The sequence below is a fragment of the Drosophila miranda genome, chromosome XL (genome assembly GCF_003369915.1).
Source record: "Drosophila miranda strain MSH22 chromosome XL, D.miranda_PacBio2.1, whole genome shotgun sequence".
NCBI classification, from domain to species: Eukaryota; Metazoa; Arthropoda; class Insecta; order Diptera; family Drosophilidae; genus Drosophila; species Drosophila miranda.
The window spans coordinates 15,038,072-15,053,179 of record NC_046673.1 but is presented as its reverse complement, the minus strand read 5'-3'; the positions used below and the strand labels follow the sequence as shown (position 1 = coordinate 15,053,179).

At 39.1% G+C, this 15,108-nt stretch overlaps 1 protein-coding gene across 3 annotated transcripts in view; it reads right to left on the bottom strand.

The window, feature by feature from the left end:
- LOC108154706 (neurogenic protein mastermind) overlaps positions 1–15,108 on the bottom strand; it is a 94,464-nt gene that overhangs the window by 40,937 nt on the left and 38,419 nt on the right. Inside the window, exon 1 of one of the 3 annotated variants that reach the window (XM_033394344.1) lies at positions 4,349–4,420. The exons of the other annotated variants lie outside the window; for them this stretch is intronic. The gene's annotated coding sequence lies outside the window, so the exon portion shown is untranslated. Of the gene's footprint in view, positions 1–4,348; positions 4,421–15,108 lie in introns of those variants that run through there. 3 annotated transcript variants of the gene reach the window in all.

The following is a 15,108-nucleotide window of genomic DNA, read 5'->3' as shown; positions in this document are numbered from 1 at the left end:
AAGCTGAAAACTAAAGACGAAAATGAGGCTTGAAAGCCACAGAGGCAGGACCCTTTGGTTACCCTAGAGTACAGTACTCTTAGGACAATCATATGATATAGTGATCCGATCTGGCCAAAACTATCTAAAAAAGGGAAAGTTTCATTGAGGGGTCTTATGGATCCCCGGGTTTCCCTTCTGCCGCTGCCCCTGCAAGCAGCTGATGGTAATCATAAAGTCCTCTGTGGCAAGAGTTATGTACATACATGTGTATGTATGCATAATGAAGACGAAACTGCAGCTGAAACTGAAGTTGATGATGGAGGCGGTGGGGGGGCTGAAACTCTCAGAGACTGCCACTGGTGGTGGTGGTGCTGCTGCTGCTGCTGCCTGGAGGAGGACAATCTGCGGGACAAATGAGTGAGTGGGTGGCTGAGAGTCCCAGTGTCCAGGGTCCAGTTTCCAGGGTAGAGGTCGGTATATAAATGGGACATTTGCTGCTTCACTTGGAGCTCTCTCTCTCTCTCTGTCTCTCTCTTTCTCTTTGTCTGTCGGAGCCCACCATCTACCATCTAGCTCCTCCCTACTGCCGCCCACTGTCCCACGCTCTGTGTGGAATGACGCATTGAGTGACTGCTGTTTATGCTAGGCTTTTCAGGGGGCCGGCAGGAGGTGGGGTGGTAGGTGGGTTGGTAGGTTTATCACGTGTGTGTTTGCCAAATGTGTTGTTGTTGGCTGTTGTTCCCCGCTGTCGTCGTCCCACGTACGCGCTAACTGCCGCAGTGGCGTCGCTGTCGCTGCTCTCCCTCTCTCAGTCTCTGTGGCTCTCTGCCCTCTCTGCAGAAGGGTTTTTTCTCTTTTCGTTTTCTTCTTAAACAAGGGCTCTCAAGGTACATTCATCTGCGGGGTAGATACACGCAAGAGAGACCTATATTTGATGGCACCTCCACCACCTTCTATGTCGGATATACCTTGGAGGCTATGCCCAAAAATTTGAAGGAATAAAATAAAATTACTGTGTAGGCTCCCCGTGGGTCTGTGTGTGTGTGTTGTGTGTATACATTGGCTCGTCCATCTATGTATCTACGTATCTGTGTGTCCAATGTATCTCAAAACTCAATATATATATATTTACATATGTATGCACCTTTTGGAGGAGGTCAAATCCGCACGAAATGTTTGTCGAGTGCCTTAAGCCCCTCCCCCCCCCCCCTCCCAAAAGGCACGAGAAAAGGATTAGGTTTTTGTAGAATATTTGGCAAATGCATTTTCCATTTCCCCCAGGAGGCAGCGGGGGCCACCGGGGCACAAGTGGCTCTCAAAATAGACTTAAAACCTTAATTGGGCTTGTAGGATGGTTATAACAGCCAAAGACCTCGGACAAAACAAGCCGAAAAAAGAGTACAAAACAAAAAAAAAATTATAAAAATTCCTTGTTTTTCTTTTAATAATAAATATAAAATATATATACATAAATCAATATAAAATAAAATGGTTAATTCTCTTGGTTAATTTGTCTTTTTTTTATATAAATAAATGGACAAATTTATACTTAATATAAAATAAAATGTTCCCTTGGTTAATTTTTTTTTTGTTTTTGTTTTTATAAAAATTATAATTTATAATTAATAAAAACAAACAAACAAAAATTTTCTCTTGGTAAATTGTTTTTTTTTTTATATTTCCTTAGTGTTTTCTTTATTAAATAGATTAATTATTTCAGTGTTAAATAAATTGCAATATTAATATATTTTATGATAGAATTATAAACCTTTGAAGATACGATTTATGTATCTTTTTCTGCATACATATGTACTTCAACAATTTCCCCCCAAAGATAGATTTCAATCCAACTATAAGAACCATATCGTTTGAGATTGAAGTACCCTTCAGGCCCTTGGGGCAAAACGAGAGCGCATTCAATGAATTCCGATTCCAATCGGAGAGGCAGACAAACACACACCTGCTTCTGGTTTCAGTCCACAAATTATACCCAAATGAGCAGCGAAAGCGGGAGACAGAGACAGAGATACAGATAGATAGATAGATACATATATAGTTTGTGGCATGGCACAACCGCAACGAAATCGCTTGGGGGCGCTGTTGCTGGAAACGTCATGGAACATTATGGAAATACAACGAAAGAGCCAAAACGGAAATTCTGTATCTAGATACGAGAGACCCTATCTACGGCCCACCTATTTAATTGTGTATCTGTATCTAGTATCTGTATCTATCTGTGTATCTGTGTTTATTTTTACAGGCATTGCATTCAAGATACTCGAAGATAATTGGAATGAACGAAATTCAGTTTTCGTTTGCAAAAACTTCAACCCTCCCAAAAAAAAACAACAGAAAAAACAAAAAAGGGACAAAATATATATTTAGTCTCTTGCTCTCTCATTCTATCTCTCTCTATCTCCCTCTTTCTTGTTAATTACGCATTTAATATGAATAACATTTTTCCCTGTGGCCTTTTTGGGCCCAAGGCTTTCCTCCACCTCCTCCTCCGCTTCCTCAATCAACTGCTGCGCATTTCAATCAATTTTTTTTTGTGTTCCAAAGTCCACGTGGTTGGACAATCAACCCCCGTTGGGGCAGCACCACAGCCACAGATACAGATACATCAGAAAACCTAGGGCTCAAGTACCCAAAAAAAAAAAAACCCAAGAGTTTGTCTTTATTTTGAGACGTAATTTTTGCCAGCATTTCATTCGGTCTAATCGTAAACAAAAGGGGAAGGAAGATGTCGAATGGATATGAAAGATACAAAGATTAAATTGTAATGAAAAATCAGGCGATCAAATGGTTGCGCGTCATGCGAAAGCGCCCATCGGTCGGAAAAAATCGAAGATTTTGCATTTTGCAGTAAATAGACGCCTAAAATGGATCCAAACGTTTTTGTAACCCCATTAAATATTCCATTTAGACCGAAAAAGCAGCCTCATTGATGACTGAAAAGAATACACAAAATACTGAATACTGCTGGGTGTGAATCATAGTATATCGAAGAAACACCCGCGCCCCCCCTTATGTACAATAAATATGGCAAATTTTCTCACTCATTTCTGTATATAGAGAGCGGAAAAGTGCAACAATAAATGAGATATGGGATTGTACAATTTACATGTCTACGGCATGCGCCCCCCCTCCACCCTTTTATATATATCACATAATAATCTATGGGCACACGACATTGACATTGAAAATGAATCCATTTTCTGGCAAAAATAGTGGAGAATATACTCGTTTGTAGATCATTGTATAAATAGATATAGGGGTTATATATTTACAGAGGGACAAGCAGGAGAAAGACAGATGGATGGGTGTTTGGGTTCCGTTCCCTTTTCGGTTTCGCCTGATCGAACAGAAAGACAATATTTTGCGTTTTAGGGGTTACAGAGAGAGATTAGTAATAGGGGTTGGGCATGAGTCATACGCTATAGAGAGAGTGAGAGAGAGGGAGGCAATGGGTAAGTATATATATCATTACACTCAACGATTATATAGGCATTTCCGTTGAACTTTGAATTGGATTTTCGATTATGAAAAAGATCTATAGATAAACATCACCTAATGTCTGATAAGCACTGATACGAGGAATACCAGATATCAAATAAAGATAATGCCATAGATGGATAGATACATATGTATATCCGTAGTGAACATAATAGAGACCACCCGCCCGCCATCCCCCTAACGATCAATGTAAATACATATAAACCCTTAGATATTTTTCCAACTTGATGTTTGTGTCCGCTTCTGTTCTATCCATCTTTCAGTCCAGGATTCTTTAAACTAGCTCATGGTGGAAAATACTAGAAAATACCGAAAAATACTAAGAAAAATGCCGATACAAACCAAGTATCAATACTAACAAAATACAAGAAAAAGTACCAATACAATTGTTGAAAAAGTACCAATAAAATACTGGAAAAATACCTGAAACTACTAGATTAATCTAAACATAAACCCATACAGAAGACTAGACCATTGTTTGATAGAAAATTATCAGAAAATACAATGCTAGACAATAGTAAATGCCAGAAAATACTAGAAATATAATCTTGAATACTAATATTAATATTAGACTGATTCTAACAACAAAAATAACAAACCATAATTCCATAAAAAATACTAGTACCCTACCATTTAACCCTCACAGCAGTCCCTTCGCGCCAAAACAGAATAATCCCAGAAAAATACCAGACACCAAATACTGTATAAATACCGCCCGAAATGAGAGAGATCGAGGAATGCGAGAACGTGCCCCGACAAAAACGTATGCCACCAAAAGGATTTACATGTGATATATGGAAAGGGCGGGGGGGTGGTGGAAAAACAAACACTCAACAACAAAAACACTTACATAAAAATCTTTATAAAACAAATAATAAACATCATCCTCTAGATTGTTGTTGTTGGCCAATAGTTGTTGTTGTTGCTGCTGTTGTTGTTGTTGTTGTTGTTGTAGCAGCTGCTGGTTGCTGCTGTTGTTGTTTTGATTGGTGGGGGTGTTTGTGGTGCTATTGTTGTTGTTGTTATTGTTGTTGTTGTTATGATAACTGTGATAACTATGATAACTATTTTGGCAACTGTTGCTGTTGTTGTTGAATGTCGTGTTGATTATATAGTTATTGCACAATTGCAAATGTTGTAATTGTTGTTGTTGTGGCATTAGCAATTGTTGTTGCTGCTGTTGCTGTTGCTGCTGTTGTAATTGCTGTTGTTGCTGCTGTTGCTGCTGCAGTTGCTGTTGCTGCTGTTGTTGTTGTTGTTGGAGCAGCAGTTGCTGTTGTAGCTGATGATGATGATTCTGTTGGTGTTGTTGCTGTTGTTGATGGTGCTGTTGTTGTTGATGATAATGTTGTTGATAGCTCGACGCCTGCAATTGCCAATTTTGCATTGCACACATGTAGAACTCTGATCCACACACATATATATATATATGATGATGATGATGATACTATATATCTCTCTATATAATTATATATATAACGGCGAGAATATACGTATATATTTAAATCGATTTTTGATCTTGATTTGTGGTTAGCCTTTCTTCTTGTTGCCTGAATGTTGAAAATAAATGCATTACAAAAAACACTCACACAAAAGAGATTTTAAATGTACACTTTCCCCTTTTTTTGTTTGTTGTTTTATTTCTTTTATTTGAAATAATTAATTTTCCCAATTTCCATTGGGATCACATTTTTTGTTTGCCTTTTTTCAGCAGTAAAAACTATATTTGAAATGCAATCTGTGTATCGCCACAAAAACTTCAACAAAAAATTTATATCACATAAGAACGAGAATATAGTTGCTCTTTTTTTGCCACTATTCACCGGGAAATCATTTCTTTGCAATTTTCAAATTATTCTCTCAAAAAATATTCTTTCAAATATTTGAAAAATTTCATCTGTAAATTGTATGGGTATTATTTTTTTTGTGAGATTTTATTAGTATTTTTATTGTTATATTTTAGGTAGATTTATTATGAGTTGTGTTGTTATATTTTTTGGTTTTCGGTATATTTGGATTTTCCTTATTTAGTATTGTATGTGTTTTTTTTCATTATTATTACACTCTTTTTTGTTTGTAAACTTGAAATGAGCTCAAGGTAAAAAAACAAAAAAAAACTTTTTGTATCAACGACCGCAGCGACGTTGAAGTTGACGCCGACGACGATGACGAAGAAGGAGACGCAAAGTAGTCGACAAAACAACAAAACCAACACACACACACACAAAAAAAAAGAAGAAGAAAAAAAACGCTGTGCCAGCTGCTTGCCGGGAGCCACTGCTGTTATATTGTGCGACGTATAACTGCTCTGGCCTGGCCGTAGAACAGTTACAATGTATTAAGTGATTTTTGCCCTTCGATGGCCACAAAAACAAACAAAAACTATGCAAAAAAAAATAAAATATAAAACCAAACAAAAGCACTCACAGCAATTGCATTTAATATTATTATTAGATTGATTATTAATACAATGGATTAATTAATATACACATGTATAATAATATTTTATTTATAGCTCGCGTTCCGTCGCGTCGCACTGCTTTGTCATAACGACTGAGGGGCAGCAGCAGCAGCAGCAGCAGCAGGGCAGATCAGAAGGCAGTAAAACGTCGCCATCAGCAGCAGCAGCAGCAGCAGCAGCTGCTGGCAGAGCAGCGCACAGGCATACACACAAACATACCAAATGCACTCATACTCCTATGCACAGACGCACAAACAAAATATATGTATGTACGGATAATAAAGAGAATACGCAAAAAAGGCATTGAAAGGCAGCAGCAAGAGAACCGTTCATAGGACGCAAGAGGGAAAGAAAAAAAAAGAAGCAAGAAAAGGAAGTCTTGCTGCAGGCGACTCGAATCATTAGATACCCTAGAACATGGGATTATAATTCATACGAGTCCAGTCTATAAAGCGCCATTGGGGTTTACGGATGGCGTTACGAACATCTGTTAAAAATCATCATATCTCTCTCTCTGTCTCTCTCCACCAAAGGGTAAGAATATGCGATGGTGGAGTACATAAGCAGAGCCGCACATACACACAGTAACACTCATATGCAAGAGCAAAAGTGTAGCACAAAGCAATAACAAAAATTCTAGCATAACTGTTGTTCTCAATTCCCTTCACCTGCTCCCCCTCCCCCTCCACGCTCCTCACCCTGCCGCCGCCAACAAACAAACCAAACCATTGCCTTTTTCCAGTGCCTACTTCTCCATCTCCTTCTTCGTGCACCTCTCTTTCGGTTGCTGTTTCTTCTACTGCTGCCATCCCTCTCTTTTTCTCTCTTGCCGTTTGCTGCTCTATTGCTCTTGCTGTTGTTGTTGTTGTTGTCAGGCGGAAAGAAATTGCAATATTTGGCCATGGCATGGCCGTAGTCGAAAAGATGTTAGAAAGGGTGGACGGACCATAGGTCAGGAGTAGACCAAAAAAAAAAACAGGAATACAAATTAGGAAGTGGAAACCCCTGTCGATAGGGCAGCAGAAGCCTTCTGGGAGGAGTTTCGCTGGTTCTTCATTTACAAATCCATACAATAATCGCCTGATGTCATAAACATACATAAGTAGAAATTATTGAATGCCTGAGTCACCTTCCCCCCCTCCCCACCGCAAAATGATGATTTCTCATTTCTCTCGAGACTCTTCCGTTGTGTCTCATTCACATATTTGTCTGACACTCGAAAATTTTGGCGAGGTCTCTCGCTGACTCAGCAAATGTGTCGTGGGGGAATGATTCAAATTTCTGATCAAAAAACACTATAATAAATCTTCGGAAACACACACAAAGATTCGAGTTTGATTAGAGAAGTGTACTAAAAATAAATTAATTAAAGGCGAAGGGAATATTTGTCATATGCCAAAAAGATGCTTCTGTTCGGATTCGATATTCGTTTCATTAGAACAGAGTGAAAAACAATTAACAACGAATTAACAATCAACCCTCTTGAGGGGTCGGGTGGGTCCGTCCAACCCCCACGAAAAGTATTCTGTTTTTCCCTTAATTTTCGTTTTCCTGCTGCTGCTCCCCCAACAAAAAAAAATGTATTTTATTTTTACAAATTAAAGAGGCGAAAATAACAACAGAAAAACACCAGCAAAACAGAGAGCCTCTGACGGCGACGACTGAATGTGTAATGTCAAATTGCGAGAGAGAGAGAAAGACAGAGAGGGAGGGGGAGAAAGAGCGGGGGAGTGGGAGAGCATGTGCAAATGAGTGCATGAATAAATGATGCATAATGGGAAGTGGAGGAGAATGAAAGACACACAGAGAGAGAGAGAGGGAGAGAGGAGAGAGAGTGGGTGAGCAAGAGCCAAAAACGAAACAAGAGCCGAAAGCAAAACACCAAGAAGAAACCCAAAAGAAAAACTTTTCGCTATAATATACTGCACAAAAAAAAAATAAAAATATATAAAAAATAATTGTATACACTGTACATACATATGTACATACATATGTATATAGATCGAGTATGTATGTATAATGAAATGGTTAAACTGTAGGCATCCAGAAGCGTCTCAAAGCGAATCTTCGACTTGGGTCTGTGTCTGTCTGTCTGTCCGTCTGTATGTATCTCCAAGTTCCCGTATCTCAGAGCTCCAACAACAACAGCAATCGACTTCTGTACATAATGTGTATCTGTATCTAAACAAGCGACAAGCGTGAGGAGAAGAGGTGGGAGAGGGTGGAGCGAGGAGAGTCAAAGCTCCAACATTGAACCGGTTCAAGTCATATTTTGCCACTGTACAAGCAGAAAAAAAAAAAGAAGAAGTAAAATAAGCAGCACCAGCAGGCAGGCAGGCAGACGGGCGGGGCGGGGCCGGGCAGGGCAGTGGTAGGCCGGCCGCACAACCGATAAGCTATGAAAACGATGACAGCAAAACTTTAACAGAAGTTCAACCATAAAGAGGCTTCCCCCCGCCACTTGGTGCACACACGTTGGTAGCTGCTAGTGGAAAAACTCCCAATAGATCCTCAGATCTACTCGGGCTCGGGGGTTCAATGAACTCGATCCTAAAAGAGCTTTGCTTTCAAAGACTTTCCCGACTTTTCCACACCTTTGGGGGGTAAAATACATATATCATACGAAATTTGGTTTATGAACAAATTTGTTGTTTAACACGTTTTTTTATAAAAACAAGTTTTCCAGAAAAATACTAGATTAAATACCAGAAACATACTAGATTGAATACCAGAAAAATACTTGATTAAATACCATGGAAATACTAGATTAAATACCAAAATAATACTAGATTAAATACCAGAAAATATTTATAAATACGCTCGTATTTTGTGGAAATACTAGAAAATTAACTACAAAAGTAACTTATAAATATACCAGAAAATACTACAAAAAAAATATATGTATATCGCAGAAATGACTAGAATAATGAAGTAGAATACCAAAAAAAGAATTAAGTATTAAAATAGAAATAACATTTTAAAAATACTAGAAAATTAAACGTATATTTAATAGATAAAACTATGCAAAAAAATATTTAATTACTCCAGAAATACAAAAAACTAATAAAAAAAAAATACCATAAAAATACTATATGTAAATACCAAAAGGTTATTGATGAAACCCGACTACTCCCTTTCTGCGTTTCCCTGATTAATACTGATTAATAAACAAAAATATTCAAGATTTAAAAGGAAATCAATCTATGGATGGACTCTGCCTTAGTTTGGAGCAGTTTGAGAGTCTGTTTACAAGGAGGCTAAACCATCAATAGATGCAGATTAAAATATAGGATATATTTTCTCCAGTTTTCAATGGACTTCCCAATACTTTCCCCCGTGATTTAAGATCATTCAATAGGCCATCCCACAATCCACAAATTGTGTGCTCCAATTGTTGGTTAAGTGTATTTTTCTCCTCCTTTTTTTTGTGAAGGGGAAGTGCCTTTTGGAAGCTTCAATAACACACAAAAATTATGTATACACACGCCAATCGTTTCGGGGGCTTTGACATATGTATGTATGTATGTCTTTTGTGTGCGTGTGTGTGTGTGTGTGCATATAGTATATTTCCATGATATAAATCTATATACTATACATCGCACCACAAAGATATGTATACGCTTTGAGGCTCAGAGACACGACAAATTTTTTGGTTTTGGTTTGGTTTGGTATTTTATTTTTTTTTTGCGGCGTCCATCGGTCGCTCGATTTAACCGAGTGTCAACTGCCTATCCCCCCACCTTACACACCGTTTCTGATAATTTCTCGCTCATTTTACGTTCGGAGTTGAGTCCAAAATCGAATTCGAACTCGAACTCGGAGCTCGAGTGCAAAATGCTGCGAAGAACAAACAAAAAAAAAGAAGGAAAAATAAAATAAAATGGAAAAGAGAGACACAAGTCAGAGACAGAGACAGAGAAAGAAAAGAGGCAGGGGCAGAGACAGAGGCAGATACAGCGACTGAGCATTAAATTTAGTTCAAATTCCCCCCTTCCCCTCCATCATCAACCTCAACGCCTGTGTCTGCGTGTATCTGTATCTGTGTCTGTGTCTGTGTATCTGCTGGAGTTTTGTCTATTAATTCTAATAAGAAAGAAAAAAGCATCTGCAGCAGCATGCCCCCATGACAGTGCGAAGAGTGGAGGCAACTCTGGCTGGTTCCAGTCCATCAACAGCAACAGCAACAGCGTTGGCTGCCCCTCTGTACAGTGGTCACTCGCCTCGAATGTCGCTCGAGTTCATACACAATTCATATTCCATAACATTTTGTATTCCATTTTAAGAAATATTGAATATTTGCATAGCTCCTGGGAGTATTGGGAATAATATGCAAGCCTAAGGAATAGAAAACTGCTCTTCCACATACAAGACATACATATGTTTATCCTATTTATGACGAGGTACGCTCTCCATATTTCAAAATACGCAAAAATTATACTGGCAATACTCAAAAATTAATTTGTATTTATTAATATTTTGTATTAAAAAAATTAAAATCGTACAATTCTAGAAAATAGAACAAATACACATAAAATACTAAAAAAAAAATAACGACAGAAAAATAATAGGGTATTGAAAAATACCAGAAAATAAAAAAATACCTACTAGAAGAAATAGTATCAAAATACTTGAAAAAATACCCCAAGCAATGTGTAATTAAATACCCAAAAAAATACTTGAAACAATAACTGAAAAATAATATAAAATATACTATACAAATTATACAAGAAATACCATAAAATACTAAAAAAAAAGGTTTTTTTCTTTCTGAGTTTTGTGTTGGGAAATACCAAAAGGTTGTTGTTGTTCTTTTGAAAAAAGAAACTTTGAACAGTGATCCTTGGATTTGAACAAGAAGTCCACTTAAGGAACTCTGTTCGAAGGAGTAACTTTCACGAGTTTAGGGGAAACTTTCAGTTAGTTTAGGGTGATTACCATGCCTTAATTGGGGGCATCGAGGAGTCATTCAGTTGTAGTTTCAAGTAATTTGCACTCTCTTAAGCGGAGTATCCACTGTACAGTGGGCCTGACGGACGGTTTCGGTTTTGCTGTTCATTGGATTGTTGGAATGGTCGATGGAATGGTCGATGGAATGGTCGATGATTCCATCTCTGGAATGCTCTCTGGAATAGTCTCTGGATTGGTCTCTGGAATGGTCTCTGGAATGGTAGATGGGTTTTCCTATGGTCTTTGATTCAATCTTTTGGTTGATTCATCTGTGGATTTGGACCACGTTAATTGATATCAATTTATGTATTGTATGTATCCAACAGATACAGACGCTGCGAGACGATCGCTGGAACCGTTATCTACAGAAATACGTGATTTGTTTCGAGACATGCTTACAGATACATAGATACTTGCTGATGAGATACACATAGTACATTCACACCAACAGCTAGCTAGAGATACAGATACATTTCCATACACAACTCTCGCGATATAAACAATTTTTTCAGCCCGCACAACACACACACACACAAAAGATACACAAAACAGAGAGCGAAAAAAAAAAACGGTGGTATCAAGAGGGGACCATCAGAGTGTGGGGGATGGGGGGGTTGAGGCAAGAGCCAGCTCTGCAAAAGATACTCATAGATAGACCCCCGAAAAACGGCGTCAAAAGCAAAGCTCTGAACACAGCATTTCATGAGCGCGCCAGCCAGCATTTTTCTGGGGTGTTGGACAACCATTTTGCTCGCTTTTCTATCTATGTATCTCCCCCCCCCCCATACCATCCCACTCTTTTTTTTTTTGTATCTTTCTTTATACATTTTCTCACATTTTTTCGTCCTCCGTGGCGTTGGCACAACAAAAAAAAGGGTTCTCTTTCGCTATTTTTATTTTATTTTAAATTATTTTAATTTCCTTCTGACGGCAGGGAAAGTTTTTTTTTTCCTTCCAGGAAAAAGCTTATGCGGATGAGGGGCTAGGAAAATTCTATCTCTGTGCTGACAGGAAAAAAATTCTAAAGAAAGAAACAAAATATAAGGGCCAATGGAAAACCGAGAGCGACAGACAGCTTTTCTAAGGAAAATAACAAAATTCTATACAGATAAAATATAAGAAATTCTACGAAATCTGTGGAATAAAATTGAGAGAGAAAAAATTGCATAAAATATTTATAGGAATTTCGTGGAATTCAGCCCCTGAGAGGCGGCCTTCAAACAGGTTGTTGCTGGATGGGAAATAATTTCAAAAGAATTACAAATAAATACAAATATAAACTAGTAAATATTATTTGTGTTGTAATTGATTTGATTCGAATAAAATTCTAGTGTAAATCGAATTGAATCCAATTAAAATCCAATTCCTCTTGGAAAAATTGGATGGACACGGGATTTATTGCGATCCATGCATAACCGAAAGAATTTCAAAGCAGTTCCAGACAGAGAAAATTTCATCCAACAGGTGACCGACCCACCGACCCACCCAAGCAGTGATTTGATCCATCAAGCAGTGCCTAAGCAGATAACCATACCATCACAAGCAGTGCGTGTACGATCATGCATCTATCAGGCAGTTTTCTTATAAGATTCATTAAGCAGTGCAGGGACTGATTGAGTTCCACTAGCTGAAGAGCAGTAAAGCAGTTTTTTCATTTGCAATACAGTTGATCAAGCAGTGGATTTTATATGAAAAGCAGTGAATGTTTGATACTATTATTGCCCCAGTGATTTGATCCCACGATGATTCAAAAGCAGTGGTGTTTTTATAGTAAATTTAGGGGCACGTAGATATTTCATTAATTAAGTCTCCATTCCATTCCTTAACAACCTTTCTTCCAATTCTGATAGGGAATGAAGAGGGACTTAAGTATTTATCTGTAAAACGTACTAACGAGTATTCAAAGCCTCATAATCATACAAAATGTGCAACAAAGTCGCCCCCTATACCATGACTCATGGCTGAAAGTGTTCCAGTGCAAATCGCACATGTGGGAAGCAACAGGAGCTTAAGGTTCGGCAGGATCATGCTAGGCGGGATGTGGTCCTGAAACACCTGTATGAACGAGTGCAAATCTCCGCCTAGAAAGGGGGCATTTGTGTGCGTGTGGGCTGGAGAATCCTCTTACGGCTGCGAGAAAAGGGGAAAAGCCTGAATCCTCTTAGGCAAGGGTGGGTCGGGGATGGGCCCCGGAACCCCCCATTGAATCCTCTTACGATAAGGGTAAATTGTGTGCCGAGAAATTAGGAGGTGCAACTTTTTGTGTGGGTAGAAATGCAGGACCCTAAATGGGATTGGAAAAACCATTCGATCAGAGATGTTTTATGTGTGTGTGTGAGTGTGTGTGTGTAAGTGTGTGTTTTGGCCCACATATTTTTGTTGCTGTTTTCCAGTCGTCTGTGTCCTTCGCTTTATCTGCTTCTCTTATGTATAACTTTGCTAGATTTTGTTTTGCTTTTGCATATATCTATTTCACACACACACACACACATGCACACGGGAAAAAACAACAAATAATTTAGTCGCAGTCGGCGCTTTTTCTCTCTCTCTCGCTCTCCCTCTCTTGCACTGTTGTTTACTTTTTGTTTTTGTTGTTAAAATTTGTTGAAAATTGTTTAAACAAATTGCACATTACACTAGAGATTTTTGTGTTTCACTCTTTTTGGCACTTTCCACTTCCATTCACATTATTCGCCTTCTCTTTGTTTTTTTTTTCTTTGTTTAGTTCACATAAAAAAATATTTTTTAGAAGAATTTGCAACATCATAATTTTTATTTCTTTTTATTTTATCGCGTATTTTTTTCGATTTTCATTTGTTGGTGTTTTTGTTTTTGTTGGTGTGTTTTTGTTGGTGTTGCACTTAATTAACCCATTGAATTGATTGTTGCATGTGCTTTGGGCTGTTATGGGCTTTTGTTATGCTTTTTCGTGTGTTACCGTTTTGATTTTGATGGCGTTTGAATTGCGACTGAAACTGAAACTGAATTGATGCTGGTCGCTGCGCTGCTGCTGCTGCTGCTGCACGAACGAATGCAAAGAGCAACAGCGCGTCAGCAGAGGCACATGGGCAGCGGCAGAGGCAACGCAACAGCAGCGGCAGCAGCAGCAGCAGCAGCAGCAGCAGCGACGCAACAGCAGCCCAAAGAAAACGGCAAACACAACAACAAATGGAAGAGAGAGAGGGAGAGGGAGAGGTAGAGGTAGAGGTGGAGAGAGAGACAGACACAGAGGGAGTATGACACAAAATGGGTTGAATGTATAAGTGTGTGTGTGTGTGTGTGTGTGTGTGTGTGTGCCCCTAGCCCTCCCCCCCCACACGCACACACACACACACACACACATACAAACTGCTTGCAGCAGCAGCAGCCTTGCCAACTTAGCTAAAAACTTCCAAATGCGTAGCAGGCCACCACGCCGTTGTTGTTGTTGTTGTTGTTGCAATATATTTTTTTAGAGCCCCCCCCCTCCCCCCTTAACCCTCATCCTTGCCCAACCATTTCGCATCGTTTTTCAGTGAGTTTTCGTCGTTGTCAGAGAGATTCGCGGCCTCATCGTGGTTATCCCCCTCCCTAACACACCTTACCAAACACACACACACACACACATACACACATAGGACTACTACCCATCATCCAGGCCCCATCCATCGTACATCCACCACACTCCACTCTCTTCAACCGTGTGGCAGCAAGCATTCACTAGGCAAATGAGAAGCAGAAGCACAAGAAGAAGAAGCAGAAGGAGGTGGCAACACTTGTGTGCCTGCAGCAGCCAAAGGAATGCCATGTGAGAGCATCGAAGTAGGGGATTACCTGGAAAATATGGTACCGTAAAGGTTTCATAACCAAAAGGACACAACCGATTCGATTGCAAAGGGGAATCGCATTGAAAAGATACCGATATATTCGCCAAAATATTCACCAAATTTTAGCCAAATGTTACCCTTAAAATCCACAACATGCCCGACATCTAAACATTCTGAGCATCCTCCTTAATCCCCCCCCAAAAGATTGCCCAAAAAAATCTGTAAAGTCCAACACTAAATAATCGATGAATAGTGTTGCCAGCAGTCAACGTAATGTTATCAAATATGCAACAAGATTTGGCCCATCATGCCACCAGCAGAGGCAGGCAGGCGGCAGGCGGCAGGCAGGCAGCAACCAAATTGGTGGCACATTCTCGAGGGTACTCTCCTTGCAAC